We start from the raw sequence: 21,996 nt of genomic DNA, 5'->3' as shown, positions 1-21,996 counted from the left end.
AAAGAAAATCTAAATTTTAATTTGGGTATCCAAATCCTTCACAGACTGTCCAGAGTTATATATTAGCTTCACATTCAAAAATGAAAGCTACACATTCGGCCTGAGAATAAGCTGTCAAGAGGAAATGACCTATATAAATGTTGAGAGAAAGAAATTCAGATGCATGGCTTGTGATATGTCAAATATTAAACAAGAACATGTTAGGAAAATTAGTAGAGGGCTTGACTATCTAAATTGAGCAAAATATCCTCAAAGCAGCCACAAATTCTAGGTGGACTACACTGATGAAAATGGTACAAGATTCAACCAGCCTTCTGAACTTGATGTTCAGAAAAAATATAAAACAAATACTACATCCCCGAAGGCAAAATAAAAATCAATGTTGATCAGTTACAGATTAAACAAGGTTTGCCTTATAATAAGGATTTAACAATAAAAAACTCAGAAGTTTAGTAACGAAAGACTTCTTAGCGAAGAACTACACAGATCAGTACAATTGGACCCAGATATATGTTTTCAGACGCGAAAATGAAGAGAAGAACAATTTTCTAATTGCTACTGAAGGTTTTTAAACATTAGACACTTGATAAACTGATGTGTTCATATTCTGGTATGAGATAGAAAAAATTTTTAATAAATGAGCCTGTTTCAGCCAGGGTCTCTTTGGTTTGAAGGGAAAAGAAATGCCCTTCAAAAAGGTTCTAGAGGGGAGGTGGGTAGGGGGATGGGTTAGCCTGGTGATGGGTATTAAAGAGGGCACGTATTGAATGGAGCACTGGGTGTTATATGCAAACAATGAATCATGGAACACTACATCAAAAACTAATGATGTAATGTATGGTGATTAACATAACATAATAAAAAATAAATAAGCTGCACAATACTACATATCTTTCTATAATCATCACAACAAGTAGACGTTATCATCACCATTTTACAACTGAAAGAACAGTTCCACAAAAAAGAACTCACCTGCCCAAAGTCATTTGGCTGGCAAATGGTAAAAACAGCATTCCAACCCAACTCACCCAACTTCAAGTTCAGGGTTTTTTACTCCAAAGTGGAACAAAGAATGGTCACCCATGTCCTTCTTTCTCAGCTAGTGTGACTGTTAGACTTAGGTGCAGACCACCTTGCCCCCTACCTCAGTGAGTCACTGGCTGGTTCTACAGGCTCTTTAGATTATCAGAGACATCACCAGAGAAGAAAGAGAAGAGCAACTTGTGTGCAGGAAGCTCAACGTGTGCATAAAGCAAAGACCACAGTGTTCATAGGAGTATTGAATGCCATGTATATTACCTGTTTTCAATCACCCTCTCTTTTGTACTCAGCAGGCCTTGTGAACAGTTTATACCTGGACGTTAGTGCTTTCCTCCATGTTAAATTAATTATGAATTCTGGGTGAAATCTCAAAAATATTTATAGCTCTTAGCTTATCTTTGTGGTTAAGCTGAGAAAAATGGAAGTGATAGATTGGAGAACAGCACGAAAACAAAAAACAAACAAAACAAAACAAAAAGGGTAGGGCAGTGTTTTTGGTTTTGTTTGTTTGTTTGAAGACAGAATCTCAGGGAACCCAGGAGGAGATGAATCCGGGCTTCAGAAAAACTGGAACCGAGGCATGGCAAGCCTGGTACCAAAGAACTACATAATAACTTGAATTTCTGATTCTCTTTTCAGGTGTGTGCTTGCTCTTCTTGCTCATCCGATTAACTGTCTTCTTTTGCCCTTTGCACCTGGACCACTGCAACCACCGGTGCGGACATTAAACTACTGTGCCTCTGGGGCGCCTGGGTGGCTCAGCCGTTAAGCGTCTGCCTTCGGCTCAGGTCATGATCCCGGGGTCCTGGGATCGAGCCCCGCATTGGGCTCTCCGCTCCACGGGAAGCCTGCCTCTCCCTCTCCCGCTCCCCCTGCTTGTGTTCCCTCTCTCGCTGTGTCTGTCAAATAAATAAATAAAATCTTTAAAAAAAAATAAAATAAATAAAAATAAAAAAATAAAAATTATAAACTACTGTGCCTCTGCTGAGAGCCATTCATCTCCCCGAGAAACTCTCTGGTAGGTTCATCCTGGTCCCTCTGGTTCAACCTGCTATTGACCAAGAGACAGGCTTTGTGACACAGTTTCCCCTTCTAGGAATATGGCTATTATTACTTCGATTTTGAGCCAGGGGATATAGCAGTGTTTAATCAAATGTTATATATTGTTAGATTTGAGGAAGATCTTATGATGTAATTATTTCAGTCCTTGTCTCTTACTGCAATAGTCCTAGGATAACAGTTTCACAAATGCACATTAAGGAAGAGAATGCAGAAGACTAACATGCCACTTGTTTTACCAATATCCCTCTCTGTTCTTTTCCGGAGCAGCTCTGATTTTAAATGTGCACCACCTCTCACTCAGCTAGGGTTGAATAGGAAGGCTGCCTCTGGACAGCAGAAGAAGACCCTCCTTAACCCAAGAAGAACTGTTCGTGTAAAACAGTTTTTCCAGAACCAACTGAAGATAAGAAAGATCAGTCCTGATATGTTGTTACTCTTCTACCTAAACTTAATACTTAGGATTCTCCTCGTCAAATTGCTACAGAAATGAGGAAATGCATATGAGGGCCTTTACCACACAGAGGGCTCAGTAATAGGTATTTAGAAGATGTAATTTGAATGAATATGATTCTACATGGCCTTGGACATTATCTCACCTTCTCTTCAAACCTCAGTTTCTTAAAGTGTTTTTCCATATGACCAATGCCTAGTATGTCCTTTAATCCTGCTCTCCATCTCTGTGTTTTTCCCTATGGGGTATGTTGTAATTTGAAGACACAATTCCATTTAGCTTCAAAGAGTCTGTCTCTCTAGGCTATACTGGGAAAAGCTGAACTATTGGGGGAGTGAATAGAGGGTTTTTAAGTGCTAGGTCACTGAACCAAAACCCTGCTCCTTCCCTCTCGTGTCTATTTTCTGAGCACCATGAGCATTCCCATAGTAAAGAAACATCTGCTTTCTGGGTTCATTTCTCCTCTTGCACTCCCCTTCACTCAGTTATTAATAATTCATGCTTCAAGCTCTGCAACCCCCCAATAATACCCCAATCATAGAGTCATAGCATCTATAAAAATTATATTCAAGAGACTTTGCTCCACCTAGGTTTTATTAAATCTGTTTGTGTCATATGAAGGCTGAGAGGTATTGATTGCTGCTTCCAGAAACATATCTCCTCTCAAAAACATTCACATATTATTATAAACAAAACACATCAGGCATCAGGACTTTGGGTTTAACAGACCAATATTAACCTGTAACACCACTGTCCTCTTTTTTTTGAGGGATAAAGTTTCCATCATCTTAAAAGTTTCCAACAAAATATATTTATTCCCCTCTGCACATATTCTGCCTTTAAAAATGCAAATCCTACACTAATTAGTTCATTAATTCAACAAATATTTGAGTTCCTTGGAAGATCAAGGAGAAGGGAAAATATGAATAAGACACTTTCTCTGCATTCAAAGAGTAGAGAAGACATGTTAACAAATAATGGCAAGACAGAATAATATGTGCTAGAATAGAGTTTGTACTTGACAGTAAGGGGGAGTATAATGGATAAAGAGAAAGGCTCTATCCAAAAGCTTCTGATCAGAGTGTATAACAAACAAATTAGATTACTCACAAGTACTTAAGCTATTTTCTTTAAAATATGAGTTGTCCTCTCTGGATATGCTTTAATTACTTCAAGTCCCTGAGTAACAATCAATCATCAATTAAGTATTATCTCCCACATGCACAGCATGGTTTTAGAAGCTAAAGAAGACAAAGAATATTTTCAAAGTACAATCTCTGTCCAAAAAAGTTTATATAGTCCAGCACGTTCAGTAAATTAAAGGATAGTTATATCAACTGGGAATAGGTATTTCTAACTCAGCGGGCCTGGTTAGATTTCTTTGCTTAGGAAATGATTACAATAGGAACATATTTAGATGATTTTAATTTGAATATTCTACTTAACTTACTGCCAGGTATCTTGGCCATGCTGTACTTGAAAAAGTTTCCCTTAAACCTCACAAATGCTTTTAAGCTAAGAAAACAAACAGACAAAAAAAACAGGAGGAGGGCCAATGATCTAATGATCCAAACTGCTCTATACAATACCCAGCCCAAGTTAGTAAGGAAAAAAGAACAGAGTGGTATACACAGAAAGATATCAGAATTTAAGAGAAAGCTAAATAAGAATTATAGAATAAATTAGAAAAAAAGATGATCCCACCACTTTATGTGGGTAAGGATTTTTCAGTAATCTCAGGAAATGGAGATTTGGAAAATTCTATCAGAGATCCACATCATTTTATCTTTTGTAATAATACTAGTAGTCACAGCAACTTTAGTTACCAACTTTGGAAGGCCTACTACATTCCAAACTCTGGGAATTAGCAGGCAGCTAAATCAGAATTGTGCTTTAGAAAGATCTGGTAGGAACCAGACTATAGAAAGGCCAGGATGAAGCCAGAAAAAAACATGAAGAAATTTTCATCATTAAAAGCAAACAGTAGCATGGAGTAGGAGACAACAGTTGAGTTGGAGGAAAGTGAACAAGTTCAAGAGATGGCTAAGAGGTAAAACTGAAAATATCTGAATTGATTAGTCATAGTTCCCCATGGCACAGAAAGAGAAAAGATGGCTTGCCATAGTTCTGTCTTGAGTAGCTGTGTAGACGTTCTATGAGAAAGCTGAATGAGAAGTCAGTAGACAGCTGGTATGTGGATCCTGAGCTCAGGAGGCACTTTTGGATATGAGGTTTGAAATTCATCATTTCTTAAATTACTTTTGATATTACGAGAGTAGACCAGACCACTCAAGGAGATGATGCAAATAGGGTAAAAGAGGTCATATAATTTTATTTCATCTTGAAGGTAATCTATGAAGTAGGTTTATCAGACTCATTTTGCAGTTGACAAACTGAAGCTCTGTTAAGGTTCATGAATTAGTAAGCGATTAGTCTGGGACTTGATCCCCATATATGTTTGATTCCAAAGCCCACAATTTCATCCATAAATTAGACTACAATTTAATGCTTGTAATTATGATTGTTAACTTATATACTATAACGTATATAGTCCTTATGCTATAGTTTACAGTCTGTAAGTTTACACTTAAGTATTTTTTTTTCATCATAAAGTTTTGAATAAAAACTCAGGTTTTATATAGCTAAATATCTGACCTGAGAATTTATGCCTATTTCAATAAAATTATTAGTGCCAAGATAGACATAACCACTATTACTTTAAAAGGATTTATTCCATCTCGGTATGTTGTACTCTACATGTTGACCACACACTGATACATACACCCACAACCACCAACTCTGCTTAGATTAAAAAGAATGAAAGACTTTTTCACATAAGAAATCTTCACATTAACTGGAAGAAAGAGGTAACTCTTACAAAGAAGTAGTGAACAAACTCTTTAACAACTGACCAGGATGGTGTTAATGTTCCCCTCTGCTTGACTAAAGTTTAGACAGGTTTCTTCCGGACTACAGACCCCTGACTTCCCTTTTTTTAGTGCATTTACTTTATAAAACTTGCAGTTGTGACATCTTTTTCTGCCCCTCTGAAATATATGTAAATCCTCACCCAGCTTTTTGACAGTTTTACAATCTATGAAATATCTTTGTCAGGAACCTGGGAAACATCTCTTTAAAATGTAAACTTTGGGGGTGCCTGGGTGGCTCAGTCAGTCAAGCATCCATTACGACTCTTGATTTTAGCTCAGGTCATGGTATCAGGGAAGACAGAGCTCCAAGTCAGGCTCTGTGCTCAGTGTGGAGTCTGCTTGGGACTCTCTCCCTCTGCCGCTTCCCCTCCCCGTGCTTGCTCTTTCTCTCTCTCAAAATAAATAAAATCTTAAAAAAAAAAAAAAAATGTAAACATTGAAGGAGAGAGCACCCCTCTCCTGTAGTCTCTGTGCACTAGTAATGGGTGTTGACTGCCTAACATAGAAAACCTAATCACAGATAAAAACATTTGCAAACTCAGGAACAACTCAACATGCTCTACACATCCCAACCCCCACCCTCCCCTTCCTGTCTCCCATTTCCCCTGCCTCCAGTATTTTTCCACTAGCTCATCCAGCACTTAAAAACTCTTAGTCTCTCTCTCTTATTTAAATAATCTTGAATAAAGTCTTCCTTACCTGTTTAACTTTGGTGCAATTTTTACTTTGACATGAAGTCTTAAACAGAACTGCAGACCAAGGACGACAGCTGGAAGAGTCAGAGGCCCTACAGGAGAACGGAGGACTGCTACAGCCCTGGAAACCTAAGGGAGATTTAACTTCTGAAACAAAAATGGAAAGCACTGCCTATTTAATTAAAAAGATCTAGGCAGAAGTACAAAGGTATAAATGAGCAAGCCAAATCCACATTCTGAAGCAGTGAGGTGCATCTCCAATCACTAGGTGTCAGTAGGACTCCCCCAGTTGTAGAAACCAAAAAATGTGTCCAGATGTTGCCAAACGTCCCTAGGGAGGCAAAATCACCCTGTTTGAGAATGACTAGAACAGACTGAAATAAAACCTATATATATATACATAGTTACTGTGTTCCCTCCAATGGTTCCAATTTTCATATTGAAGTGTTTATGCCTCACAAAGCCTAGTGGTTCTCCAAATGATCTATTTTTGTAAGCAATATATGGCCTATGGAACACACAAACGTGAAGTACAATAATTACTTAATTGAAGTTTATCAACCAGTTGGAATAGTCAAGAAAAATAGAGACTTGCCAGTTATTTCATTCACTCATCCCTGTGCTCAAGAAAGCAGGTACCTGGGTCAAACGAATATATTCACGAGCTCAACGTGAGTTTGATTCTGTTCGATTCTGGGCCCACAGAGTCAGAAATACTTCCACACTTGAAAACTTATCAGAAAATATGTGTACAGAAGAAGTGAGTTTATAGTTGTCGAAGCTCTTCAAATTTTTTCATGGATTTTTGCCATCACTTTTTCTGAGTCACTTATTTTTACTTTTGAGATATTCAGGCTCCATTCTGATCAGGTGTGGACTTATCTTATTCCCCTAGGATGCTTTCTTTCAAATTAGACAGTCGGCCTGGTATAAAGAACAGCCTAATGGTGCTTTAACTTTGCCTACCATCTTTGTTTACCAGGATGGCTTAGAAAAATCTTAATACCAAACGGTTTGTCTCTGCTAGTGTTTAATCTTCTTGCCCTGAAACACTGGTTTATCAGATACAATATATCTATAAAATGGTTCTATATTGCTTTAACAAAGTTTATCTGTAAACTTTTGAATGACATCAACATTTCAGGCAAGCTAAGAGTAAAAAACCTCAGATACTTGTAGTTCAAATTTTGATTTTAAAAGATCTCCTTTTGCTAAGTGTAGTCTACAATGTTTCACTCTGCATAATAGCCTAACCTTTGTCGGAAATTAATGTCGATGTCATTAAATTGGCTGTACAGCTACCTGTGAAGGAGAATTGCTAATTATTACAAAAAAGGGGGATGCAAATGCAAATAATATGGAGTGTTTGATCTCAGCTAGCAGAACTAAAAATAATCCAACAACAAATAATACCACCTCAGCAGCTCTTAGGTGTGATTTTTGGCTTCCACTACAAATGCACTTTGAAATTTTTCATATGTAGTTCATGGGATGATACAATTCCAGGACCAATAAGTTCCTTTGCACTTAGGGAAATGATAAACTCTTTATTTTTCCAATGTTTTGAAATAAAAACTGTACTCCCTGCTACTTGTATATAAATTGTTATGTTTTTTTGAAAGAGAACAGTTAGGGACAGAACTGAGAGAGAACTGTACATTATTTTTCAGGGCAAATGAAAATTCATGTCTGCCACAATGGCCCCTTAAATCTTGATGTACCAAAGTAGGAATTATTAGTCCTCTCCCATGCAATGGAAAATGAAGTTTCCATGAAAAAAAAATCATTTATAAAGGGCAGTTTCTTTGTTCATGTTCTGAAATGACTGACCTTAATCCTATTTATTAAAATAGAGTTTTATATTTTCAATTATTGGGGATATCATGAAAATGAATAAAATGGAGGGCACATTTAATTATCAAGATTATATTCCTTAACAATTCATGGGAGAAAAAATTTCGTATACCAAAAAAATGAAAAACCATTTAATCCCTAAATAATTAGAAAGGTTGGGGCACTTGGGTGGCTCAGTTGGTTGAAAGTCCGACTCTCGGTTTCAGCTCAGGTCATAATCTCATGGATTGTGCGACTGAGCGCCTTGAGGGGCTCAGCGGGGAGTTGGCTTGAGAATTGTCTCCCTCTGCCCCAACCCGCACACATACGCTCTCTCTCTAAGACAAATAAATCCTTAAAAAAAATAAATAACCAGAAAGGCAAATTAAAATTTCTCACCTATTAAAATGGAAAACACTATTAAAATCATAATAACTATGTGGAGAATGTTCAGAGATGGGCATTTTTTTTTCTTGCCACTGTAGTAATCTACACTAACCTCTTGATCCAGAGATGCCATTTCATATACATTATTGGAAACCAATCAGAGATTTAGGCAACAATTTTTGCAAAAGATGACTGGGATAGCATTATTAGTCACAGAATATTGAAACAGATTCAGTTCATGTTTTGGTAGTATATTATTCACCCATTAAAGTCATGCATTCAAAGTATATTCAGTAGTCCATGAAAATGTTAATGACATAAGTTTAAGTGAAGAACCTGAATAAAGGCCTATGATTCCAAATTTTAAAAAGGAAATTCACTAACATTTTATAAACAATAACAATAAGGAAAATAAAAAGAAATACGTTTGACTGCTAGCAGTGTTTATATTTGGCTAATGAGTTAGGAGGTTTTTGGTTCTTGTATACTTTATTTCCTAAAATTTAGGAAATAAATTTATTATTTTTAATAGTAAAAGTAAACATTTGATAAGAAAATTAATTGTGTCAGTGAAAGTCTATTTTGTATTAAGGAAAGTTATACAATTTTCCAGGAGAGGTTTAAACTTGGGTTTTTATAGAAGCTAATTTCAAAGTCTTCTCAGAATTGAAGGCTAAACTCCCAACAGGAGCAGGTTCCAAGAATAAACAAACAAAAACAGTAACCACCTACTTGACTGTGTACCAGTTTTTATTTATTTGTATCTGTAACATGTATCTGAGGAGTGTGTAGAGAGTCTCAGATAGAGATTTCCATATCTAAAGCTGATAGACTGTTTTTATTTGTGTACATGTGCATGCTGAAGAACACAGATCACAAAAATTAGCAGTTGAAAACAGAAGACAGTGTTATAGCATTGTCATTCAATTACTGTCAACAACTTCTCAGCTGCATGCCAAAAATTATTTTTCATGAAAAAATATTTTTAATGATCAATCAGCTAATAAATCAAGTCTTTTCTCAATGTTGTTAAACAAAGAATTAGAAACCAGATAATATAAAGAACTGGACTGTCAAATTAGAGTTACCTGAATCACAGGTCTTATCCAATATCAAGTTTTCCCCATAATTTCTAGAACAGTTCCCATACACAAAGCTGGGGAAGTCCTGAAGCCATGGAACAATTTCCCAGACTCCTTCTGGATCTCACATTCTCTGGAACAGATTAATGTATGAGGTTTGTACGTAAGGTTTATGGTCACTCTGCTTACATAAAAAAAAATAATAACTATTTGGTTCATGCAACATTTCCATTTTATACTCAGATAGTGCATACAGTTAATCGTGCCATTTTTCTAGACAGTTTTGTCCAGTAAATCCATGGATTGCTGGTTTGTCCTAAGGAACCCTAGACAACCAGGAATATTCTGGAAAACCATTCCATAGTTAAGAGTTCTCCTGTTAACAACCCCCATGTTTAATTAGTATGCAACAAGGTCTGTTATCAGTATGTTCAGAGAGAAATCAGACTGGTTCACCTGCTTTTTGTATTCCCAAGACCCATCCACCCTAGCTCTGTAAAGGAAGTGAACAGACTCCAGACTTTGCTGCAAAAGTGAAAAAATGTCTGATATATCACATAATAGTAAAGGCCAGTTCTCAAAGAATCAGTCAAATTATACTTCCTGTCAGGAAAAAAAAAAAAGTTTTACTTCCTTTGTCAACCAAACATGTTAAAAGCATTCACTTCCATTCACTTTTCCACCATCTCATTTCTAAATGCACATTGTAAAGATGCAAGTTTAAGGTCTTATATTTAATCACATTTGCCATTTTAAGGGAATATCCAAAACTCATGTTAATCTGGACTTACTTTTTTTTGCAACCAACCAGTTTCCAAACTGTAATAAAATTTAAAATGTGAGTATCTTAAAAAACCTACTTTAGGGCCTCAACATTGTAGCATCCTCACCTTTGGAGATAAAATATCCAAGGTTTGGAAAATCCCCTCATCAACCATGTTTGCAGGAAGTCTTTCAAAGCATGTAACAGATTTGAAACTCTTTAAATAGAGAATAGTATTTAAAAAAAAAAAAAAAAGACTAACTGGCTGTGACAGGAAATACCCATAAACTGATCAAACTAAAAGATCTATATTTTACGTACCTCCAAATTTGTCACCATCTGTCATGCAACTTCTAAACTTTTATGGACTCCATGGAGTAACAGTGGTGTCTTTAGGGAATACGTAATAGATAAGGAAAGACATAAAACCCTAACCTGGCTTCTCGCTACCGTGTTATAAAAGGCTCAGGTGACATAGAATTTTGAGTTATCTTTTTGCTGTGTACTATGGAAATTTATACAACTCTGGGAATTGCATCACATTAATATTAAAGACAGATGAAAGCATGCTTTTTTTTTGTAACATGGGAGAAAAGAGAGTATGAAAGGGAAGACAGAAAAAGAGAATGGTCAAGATGTCTCCATCATAGGTGTTCTTAGGTAGAGCAGTTCTAGGAAAGAACATATAGGGAAACTGATAAAAATCTGTCTACAACTAATGTAATCTGTGGCATGACTTACCATAAATCCAATGACACAGTTTGATGATCACCGTATTAAAGCATTAGATTATCTAACAAAATATTTTAAAATGTACGACTAGATAATGCATGACTGTTAGCATCTTAACAAATAGCACTCTGCTACTTATCTAGCAGACGGCAGAGCTCTGATGGGGTTGTGATCTCACTGTGAGTATCCACAATGCAAGGGAGAAGGACCAAAGAGTGAGGAAAAGCACCTGAAATGAAGACGTATGGTCTAAATTACAAATTTACTCTATTTTCCATCTTTTTCTTAGGAGACTAAAGGTAGTTGAGACTTCAAAATTTTTTGAATGAAGTTAAATCTTGGAGCTCTTAATCTCAGTGTCAAATATTACACAATAGAAAAGTGCCAGTGTTCGAACTTTTGATTACGGCCCAATATCCAAAGGAAATGTGAAATACTCTTTTATATATTCTATGGACAATTTCTAGATATTATAATATCTTTTTTATAAGATAATCTGGTAATTACTCTTTCAATTAAGATTTTTGTCTAGCTCCCTATCTCCAAAAGATCTTAAATTATTGGATGCATAAAAATAATTAACATGCAACATTTTCTATTTATGGTATCAAGATGAGGCCAAGATTAAAATATGTAATCCAGTACCTTTAATTGGAGAAACAATTACATATTAAATTAAGTGATCTAGATTGTTGCCCACTTTAAACAACTTATATTTATATTGCATGTTACAAAGAATAAATTTAAAATTGTCCAAAGAAGAAAAATTCCCGACTTTTCTATGCTAACAGTCACTATTTTGTTTCTAATAGAACTTTCAAAGAAAAAGTTTGCTTTTCACAACTTTGAAGGATTCTGCTATTTTCTCTACCCACAGAAAAGAAGGATTTTTGTGTTCAGAATCACTGACTGAAAGGAACTGGCTTTTGCTTTCTTCAGATTAATCTTACAATAGTTATTTCCTTGAGCAGCCATCAAATACATAATATTAGCACAAAACCGTAACTTTGCTTTCCACTATTGCCAATATTAAGATTATGCTGCCATCTGATTCATAGGTTGGTTTACAGGCGTTCATCAAGTTAAATATATTTTAGACTCTAAAAATAAATTACTCATCAGCTTTTTATTAACTCTATGTCGTGTATATGCAGACACACAGACACGTGATCAAGACAGACATTGCTTACTCTTACAGGAACAAGGGGGAATTGAGATAGAATTTGTGTAAGATTCGCAACTATTAAGAAACTGTTAGAGGAGTAAAATACAATTCCGAAAAATAAAAGAAAATATGGTCAGGGGATAAGAATTTAAACATCCATACTTTTTGTGGGTAAAAAGTTGATAAGTGATTAAATTGGTGGATAAACTAAGCAATGATGAGAATGGATGCATATATATTTATTCTATGCACACAATAAAAAGAGATGGAAACTCACTCAGGAGTATTCTGAAATCTGAGTGTGCCTTAACCTTTCCTAAGCTATGGGGTTGTTTCCTTTTGCACATACGTCAATAATAATAAAAGTATCATGGTAACTCCCACTTTTGAATAACAGCATTATTGTTATTAAATGCATTAGGTATAAAGATAAATTTTGTAAAAGGATACTTGTTTTTAAAATGGCAATATTTTATGTAAATTGGAAGATACATCACATTATCAGGAGATCTACCTGATTTAAACTATGCTGTCATTTTTTTCCTCATCTGAAAAGGTAAATGACAGTATATGAAGGAATTAATCCATTTGTTAATTTAACAACATGCATCTGGTGTCCACCAGGCACTCTTCTAGATCCTGGAGTACAAACAGATAAGATTCATATCACCTGGCACTTACATTCCATTGGACAAGAGAGATGGTAAACAGACAAATCAACAGATGAAATTTCAAGTAATGATAAATGCTACAAAGAAAAATAAAGAAAGCAAAGGAGAGGAGAATAAAAAGAGGTGCAATTTTAACAGATGGTCAAGAAAGGCCTCTCTGAGAAGGCGGTATTTTGGCAGAAATCTAAAAGATGTGCTAAAAGGAAGTCATGCTACCATTTGGGAAGACTTCCAGAAAAAGCAGAAGAGGCCCTGTGAGGAGAAGCATGTCTGAGGAGTAGCAAGGAGGTAAGTATAATCCAAGAACATAGAGAGAAAGAGAAAAAGGAAGAAAACAAGGTAAGAGCAGTAGCCAAGGGTAAGATCATGAGGAGTATTATAAGCCATGGAAAAGACTTGAAATTCTGGAAAGAGATCATAGGGAGAGCTTATATTTTAAAGATGAAAGGTAATCCCCAAATAAAAAATTCACAAAATAAAGTGCAATAGCTATTTTAAAATAATTTTCACTTAATGTCCTACTCATTCACATGGTGTTGAGTGCATTTTGTAAGTTTTTAGAACCAGATTGATCCATATCTATTTAATACATGGAGGTCTAAGGTGAATAGGATAGGCAGCCATGTCTTTAAATGAAACAGCATTTAAAGAAAAGCCAAATCAAAAGTCATTTGCCAAAAACCAATACAATTTTGTAAAGATTAATTTGTTGTTTTAAACTGACTCAATTAAACAACCTAGACACTACTAAAAGAACTGTCAGCTAAAAAGCGTGGTAGAAGTTTCATAAGGAGAGGTAGCAGTTCCAAAACACCTGCCCAACCTTCTGAAAATTACCATGAAGTTCAGAGAGTAATCACACAGGATTAGTACATGTAAGCACAATCCGCCCTCAGTAATAAAACAGCAACTTACTGTGCTGAGGAAGCTGTTGTTTTAAAAGTGCACAAACCTGGGATGCCTGGGTGGCTCAGTGGTTAAGTGTCTGCCTTGAGCTCAGGTCATGATCTCAGGGTCCTGGGATCAAGTCCCGCATCAGGCTCCTCACTCAACGGGGAACCTGCTGCTTCCCCTGCTTGTGCTTTCTCTCTCTCTCTCTCTCTCTAATAAATAAAATCTTTTTAATTTTTATTTATTCATGAGAGACAGAGAAGAGACAGGCAGTTGAAAAACTGGAACAAAACACACTGATGACCCAACTTTTAGTATCTATGTGAACTTTAAAATGTCATGTTTTGGACGCATTTGAAGAATTGACTGCTATCTGTAGTATCTGTTACAGTGACATGAGTGTATCTCAATAATTAGCCCAGATTACATAATATCACTAACCCAATAAGGTTTTATAAAATACTTTGATAAATGCTATTCTAGACTACAATCCTACTAACAATTTATTCACATTTTTTTTATCAGAACGTTGTTTTAGGAACCAAGTAACAAAGTCAAATTAGTTGCCTGATTATGGTCATTAGCTATTCTCAGATGTCTTATGGAAGGAAGTTCCTTGTTTTCTGTATTCCGTTTTTATCCCAACTTGTTGCTTTTATCTATTTTGTTTAGTCTACTGAATACCCAAATCTTTTAGAAGACAACTATAAATGAATAGGTACTATTAGTCTGCCTTGATTAAGAAATCTATTTGGTGTTAATGCACTGTCCTAAATACAGTGCCCAGGATTCTTTTTTTTTTTTTAACTTTCAGGTGTTTATTTAAATTCATTAGTTAACATATAATGTAGTATTAGTTTCAGGAGTAGAATTTAGTGATTCACTTACACTGAACACCCAGTACTCAACACAAGTGCCCTCCTTCGTCCCCATCACCCACCAACCTCCCCTCCAACAACCCTCAGTTTGTTCTCTATAGTTAAGAGTCTGGTTTATGGTTTGCCTCTCTCTTTTTCAACCACTAGGTCCATCTGTTTTGTTTCTTAAATTCCACATATGAGTGAAATCATATGGTATTTGTCTTTCTCTAATTTATTTTGCTTAGCATAATGCACTCTAGCTCCACCCACATCATTGCAAATGGCAAAATTTCATCCTTTTTATGGTGGAGTTATATTCCATTATATATATATATATATATATATATATATATATATAATATAGAGAGATATAAATATATATATATTTGAAAGCATTAGAATTACATATATATATAATTCTTCTGCTTTCAAATCTCACTGGGCTCTTTCCGTAATTTGACTATTGCTGATAATGTTGCTATAATCATCAGGGTGCATGTGTCTCTTCAAATCAGTATTTTTGTATCCTTTGGGTAATACCTCATAGTGCACTTGCTGGATCATAGGGTAGTTCTGTTTTTAACTTTTTGAGGCACCTCCACCCTGTTTTCCAGAGTGGCTGCACCAGCTTGCATTCCCACCAACAGTGTAAGGGGTTCCCCTTTCTCCAACGGTGCCCAGGAGTCTTATTAAATCTTCGCAGCTACCATGTGAGTTATAATACTATCACTGTCTCCATTTAAGAGAGGAGAAAACTGAGGCTGAAGAGGACAAATGACTTGCTGATGGTCAGAAAAATCAGAGTGTACGGTAAAAGGATACAAACCCTGGTGCTCTGAACTCTAGAGCCAAAGCTTCTAATTGGCATTCTAAGCTGCTTGTCAGCGAAACAGGGCAGAGATCCTGGGTGGTAAGGTTGGTGAACATTTGAATCTCCATCATGAGAGCACAGAAGTTACTCTCAGTAGACACATACAATTTATTTCAGTAATGAACTAATTGCTTTGATGATGAATTAGCTAAGTCCTAAGCTCATTACGATATAATTATATTAAATTAATAGATTATAAAAATAAAAATGAGTATTGTCATAGAAAACTGCATATATTTTATTTGGGTCAAAGATATCAGGGATATTATTTCTGTCTAAAGATTAATAAATGAAGATTAAATAAATTATTAGAATAAATAAGATTAATGAATGAAGATTAGGCTGAATTTTTTCACTGCTCAGGTTGTTTGTTACCTAAATAAATATTTGGACTCTGAGCTATTAGAGACAGTGTTTTCTTTTTTTTTTTGTAAAAGATTTGTATTTATTTATTTAACAGAGATAGAGAGAGAGCATAAGTAGGCGGAGCGGCAGACAGAGGAAGAGGGAGAAGCAGGCTCTCCACCGAGCAGGGAGCCTGATGGAGGCCTCGATCCCAGGACCCTGGGATCATGACCTGAGCCGAAGGCAGCCGCCTAACCGACTGAACCACCCAGGCGCCCACAGAAACTGTTTTCTTAGTGATTACCTATCTTCCCTTTACAAATCCACCCATGATTAAGGGTTAATACATTTCTTGATTTTGAAAAATCTCTCCTTAAGTGTATCCTATAGAAAATACATAAGAACATCTTCACAAAATTAATATTATAGAGGAAACCAAAACAGAGGTAATTACATGTTTAATGTTTAACTTGGTTTTAATTGAAGTACTTCTTATCACACAGCTGGGTGCTATTAAGAAGGAGCTCTTACATCTGAGTCCATTCACTCTCTAGTATACAACTTTAATTCTATTAATTTTAAATACCAGTTGTGCAGTGGTTTTGAAGGATGCTGAGTGTATCCCATAAAACTGTCATACTTATTTCAGAAACAATAAAGGGTATCAAAGACTAGAAGCCTATGCTGGTAGACACCAGTTAGTCGAATTCATTCTTTCCCTATCTAACCATGTTATCTCTTTCAAAGCAAGAGGCCAAATGATACATTGAGGGATAATATAATCATCATCACAATACAAAATTACATGGAATAATTTTGAATTTATTATATTAGTATAATTCTGAGTTTTCAAATCTCATCAGGAAGATCAGCCATTTTTAATATTCCCATTGTTCCACATAAAATACAGTATTTTAATGGATGCTATCTCATATCAGTTCAGTAAAAATGATAGCACTAGAGATCACAAGCAGAGCAGTAAAACAATGCATTGAAGAGTAGGTCCAACTGCAAATATAAATGTGTAATTTGAAGAAAATTAAAGCATACTGAAGTTAACATCATCAAATGCAACAGGGTTTTAGGTTTTATGGAGAAAACTATGTCAGTGTACAGACAATTTCACTGAGTCACATAAAACCAATTGCCGCATCAATATGCTATAAAAGAATGAAAGTAAACAAAACATGGGCAGATTATAAAGCATCTTAACAGGATTTAAATATGAATCAAAATTATGTATTTGGCACATAGTAGGCACACAATAAATATTTGTTAAATGAATAAACATGAAAGGTAAAAACATATACAATTATTTTTCTCTCAGTCACTGGACAGTAGTATTACTCCAGAGATTGAGGCCTAGAGGTTAACTCCCAAGAGGCCTCACAGGGGCCCTTATTGCCTTAGTGAATTCCCTTTGATATAGGGCCCAATGGTCAACTGTGAAGACTGCAATCTAAATATTACAAGACACTGAATGCCATCAATCTCCTCAGAAACCAATTCCCTTTAACCAAGATAATGAGACTTCTTTGTAAAAGACAGAATGTTGATTTATTCATTTTAAAGGGGACACTTCATCCCATAATCTTTACATTTTCTGCCTATAGGTAGATCTATACAGGAAACCAAATCTTAAACTGAAGGTTGATTGGTGGCCCTTGAAAAGAAGCAGCAAACTTTAATAGCTTTGCTCTACAACAGTATGATATGTCCATTTTATAAGCAAGATTTTCTGGCTTAAGGAACTGACAGTTGAGAACTATGTCAGCTAAAGCACCCTCTCTTAAATATATTACTAGCATTTACCACAAGTTTTTTTTTTTAAGATTCAAATAACTACTCCTGTTCTGATTAACAATTTTTCATTAAATGTCTAATGAGTAGTATCAGGCATGTTTATCTTATTACCCAACAAAAGGTTTGTTCTGATCTATTATGTCTTGTACCTACAACTTGAATTTAAGGTATATCTTCATTGACTCTAAAATACATCTTGAGGAAACTCTTATCTTTCTCAGATTACCATATCTATCTGAAAATGGGCACACTTCTACCATAGCACCATGTGGAATCATTTGCTCACCTAAAACTAATGATGTACTGTATGGTGACTAATATAACATAATAAAAAAATAAAAATAATAAAATAAAAGTTTCTGCTTTAACTTTTAAAGACATAAGCATAATGGGAAGGAGAGAATACATGATTTTAGGATTCACTGACATCAAAAATTCTTGCATCACTGGGTACTTTAAAATGACTGCTGGATATTGCCATCTTCTCAGCAATCCCAATAGCTTGGGAAAAATAAAAAGAAAACCATCTCTGCTCAGTCACCCATACCCAGGGAAGAAGTAGAAGGAATACTGATCACTCCCTAACAGACTGATTGTTACACGTACTATTCTCCTTTGGCATAAGTATCATCAATATTTTAAAAATTATATTAAGTTGGGGGTTAGATTACCCACAATGAGGTCTTTCATATCTTTGTCAATAGTTAATTGTATAACATTTGGCACATTATCTAATCTCATTTGTAAATGGGGTTACACAGTTATCAGTTCTTAATGCCATCATGTTTGTGGCATTGACACAATCCTATCAGTAATTATGGCTAATGAACCCAGTGACTCTTGAATGGGTAGTGGAAACACAATCAAGAAAAGGAAGAAATATATTAGATTTTCATAGTAGAAGGAGAAAACATACATTTTTGATAAACCATTAACTGAGCAAGACTGGAATAGATTTCCAACTTTTCTCAAATACTAACGGTTGCTAGGACTCTCTTAGGTCACAGAATTCGTAAGGTTTTTTAAATCTGAAAGGTAAAGAAAAATATATGCAAGTGGATATCAAGAATCAGTAGACTGTAGTAGGCACGGTCTCCCCATTTTTCCCCTATATTATATTTCTGCTTAATAATTGCTGAATACAGAAATGATTGCTTGATGTGGAATCATGACTTCTTATAACTCATGGGCTAAAATATGTGGGGCTATGAAACAATGTGTAATGATTTGACATCAAATTTAATTTGGGTTAAAATTCCACCAAAACATTTTTTTTTTCTTAAGGTGTTCTCGTTCTTATGACAAATAGATGAATTAATATACATATGTAAACACTTTACTGGGAAAAAATAGACACTTATTTTTTCCATTATTATACTTACGATTTTCCATTATTTTACTTATAACTGATTTCAAACATGGAAGAGAGTCACATATGAGGCAATGTGGAGCTCAAGTCACAGAACAAATATTTTCCAATTTTTTTACGTCAAAGGTCAATCATTAACCTCGTTTAACCTTGGTTTATGCATTAGTCAAATATGGAAAAATTAAGAAGTATATAAGGAAATGTGATGTTTTCTAAATTGAACTAATATTCACAGTATTCATAATGTACGTGAATAATGGTTGGCAGACAACCAAAATGGGGGGGGGGCGGGATTCTTTTCCTTCTTCCTCCTTAACTTCTTCTCCTCCTCCTCCCTTTTCTTCTCTTTCTGTCTTCCTTCTCCATATTATTACTAAAGTCTAACATACCAAATTGGGATTTTGGGTGGGAGGAAGAAATTAAACTCTAATTCATACCATAATGTCTCTACATGTGCCAGTTGGATAGGAAATGGTAATCCTAATTAAACTAAGTAGTCCCATCTGGATAAATAGTAACAAGTGAATAATGAAAAGCATACTGTGCATCATTGACTCGCATATATGAAAATATCTTTCTTTCCAAATTAGGTCCTCTTTCTGACTGTCCACTTCTGGGTAATGGCATAAAAATCTTTCTGTCACTTGGGATTAAAACCTCAGGTTTGTGTTTGTTTATTTCTTTACTTCAGTGCACTCAATTACATGCAAGCCCATAATAATTAATGTGAATTATACCTACTATTCTTTCAGATCCACAGCTACTGTCCAATTCTAGTTCTGGCTTTCTCTCATGTGGACTTCTGTAACAGCTTCCTAAATATGCTGTGTTTTAATAAGCATTGGCATTCTCACTTTACATCCTTGTGAGAGATAAATCTGAACTGGACAATAATTCAAAATGATAGATCCATAAGTGACGAAAAGACCAGACAGAAAGAATGCTAAATAGTTAATTAGGGCTTCCTGCATGCTAGGAATTATTGTTTTTAATCCTTAGGAAAACTTGGAAGATTTCTAGTAGTTTAGATTTATGTGGCTAATTTTTACTGAAGAAATTTGTAGCAATAAAAAAATGTCTTGCCAAAGATTAGTGATGCTAAATAAGTTTTTGCTTAGTGTCAAAGAGAACTTGTACTATTAGTCTGTTCATACATTCATTCATGTTTTCAATTTTTATATCCACTCTGTCCTCAGCTCTTGGTTTCCTCTGTTACTATTTCACACAACCTTCCAAGTTCTACTTATTTTAATGGCATCACAAAGAAGGTGAAATTTTTATGTAAAAATTTTTATAAAAATTATAGTTGACTTAAAGCTAAGACCAACAATTTAATTTAGAGGGGAGGAGCCCTCAGCTGATTGTAAAATAACTTATTAGGTTTCAACAATTCGATTTCAGAAATCTCTTTACAAAAAAAAAAAAAAAACACCACTGGCGTATAAACAGAAGAAGAGCTAGGTTGGTGATAGAGGGTCTAGGAATTACATGAAGAACAGAAAATTTCATATCATTATAAAATTTGAATATCTAATAATTAAAACCAACCTATTAGAAAGCAATATTATGAGGAAGTAATCTTGCCATCAATGGAAAAAATACTTCTCAGTGAAAGGATAATCATCTTTGTGAAGGTAAGGAAGGAATTTCTACACTGGTGACATATTTAATTGATGACTTTGGTCTCTTTGGTCTCTCCTACCCTTAAGATAGCTGGGTGAATCAGTGATTGACAAATAAAGGTTAAAGCCCACAAGATATATTTTCCATTGCATTTCTTAGATTTCAACAGCAGCAAGTATTCATAGCTAAAATATTCACCTAATTTCAAAGGATTTTAAATAATTCAGACAGCTAGAATTTTAAATTTGTATTCTACCTACTTCTAAAAATGTTTGAAGCATACTGCAAAAAATAAAATCTACAATATGTTTTCAAAAAATAGTTAATTATGTACTGGATGGGAATAATCTGATCTGACTCAGTAACTGAACATCTACTATGTACTGGGCTCTTAGATATAAAAATGAATAAGACAGAGTCTTTGCCTTCTAATTACATGGTTTAAATCGGGAGATAGATACATACAACACTTATGATGCAGTACGTTACCACATGTATTAATTTAGGCTACATAAGAAACAATTTTAGATTCTCAGTGGCTTAAAAAGTAAAAAAAGTATTTCTTGCACATAGATTCAGTGGATCTAGCCTTGGCTGGGCTTGGTGACACTGCTGCAGCCTTTGGAGCATCTGGGCCTGTCTCTAAGCCATGGACTGTCTCTAAACACATGTTCTGTGTTTCTCCCATCTTCTTTTTACTAATGGCCACATGGGGCATTTTCTTTTCATGGAGAATGACACTGGTACAAAAGAACAAGCCAAACTATGCAGGCACATTTAAACTTTTGTTTGCTTCAAATCTGCTCACACCCCTTTGGACGAGAGACAGAGATGAGTAAATGTCTGGCAAACAACTCAACTCACGACTGCACTATATAGGAAAGGAAACTCTTAAGTAGGCTTCCAGTCTAAGCTTGGACTTTACTATACAATCAAATGGGAAACTTTTGAAGGTATTTGTCTTTCTTCCTCCCGAACCACCTCTCTTGCCTTGGCTTCTGCTTTAAATGATAAGATTAAGAATCAGATGAGGTCCTCTTTCAGGACACTGATTAAGCTCCATTCATCAGTATGTATTTTAGCAGACACACGACATGGCTCCCTCAGTCACCCACACCTTTTCCAGTCTAGCCCAGCCACCATACAGCCTCTGATGCTCTTCTATTCCTTGACAAACTGACCCAGGAAGAGCTGGCTAATAGCAGGCTATGCCATTTTATTCATCCTCTACCTTATGATTCATTGAACATGCCCATGTTTGGGGCTCAACAGATGGCTTACGTTAAGATTTTAAAATCTGATCTTAGAGGAGAGTGTTTTTCCTTCATAGGCAAAAGCCTATGAAAGTATAAAACTGCACCAAAGTTAAAAAGGCAAGGAAGACTTTGGTAGGAGAGAGACTGACCTTTAAAAAAAGGGCGG

Source organism: Eumetopias jubatus, unplaced genomic scaffold (assembly GCF_037043125.1).
Source record: "Eumetopias jubatus isolate StellerSeaLion01/CBP00866 unplaced genomic scaffold, mEumJub1_p1.0 scaffold_14, whole genome shotgun sequence".
Lineage (NCBI taxonomy): Eukaryota > Metazoa > Chordata > Mammalia > Carnivora > Otariidae > Eumetopias > Eumetopias jubatus.
Note: the sequence above shows the minus strand (reverse complement) of the source record.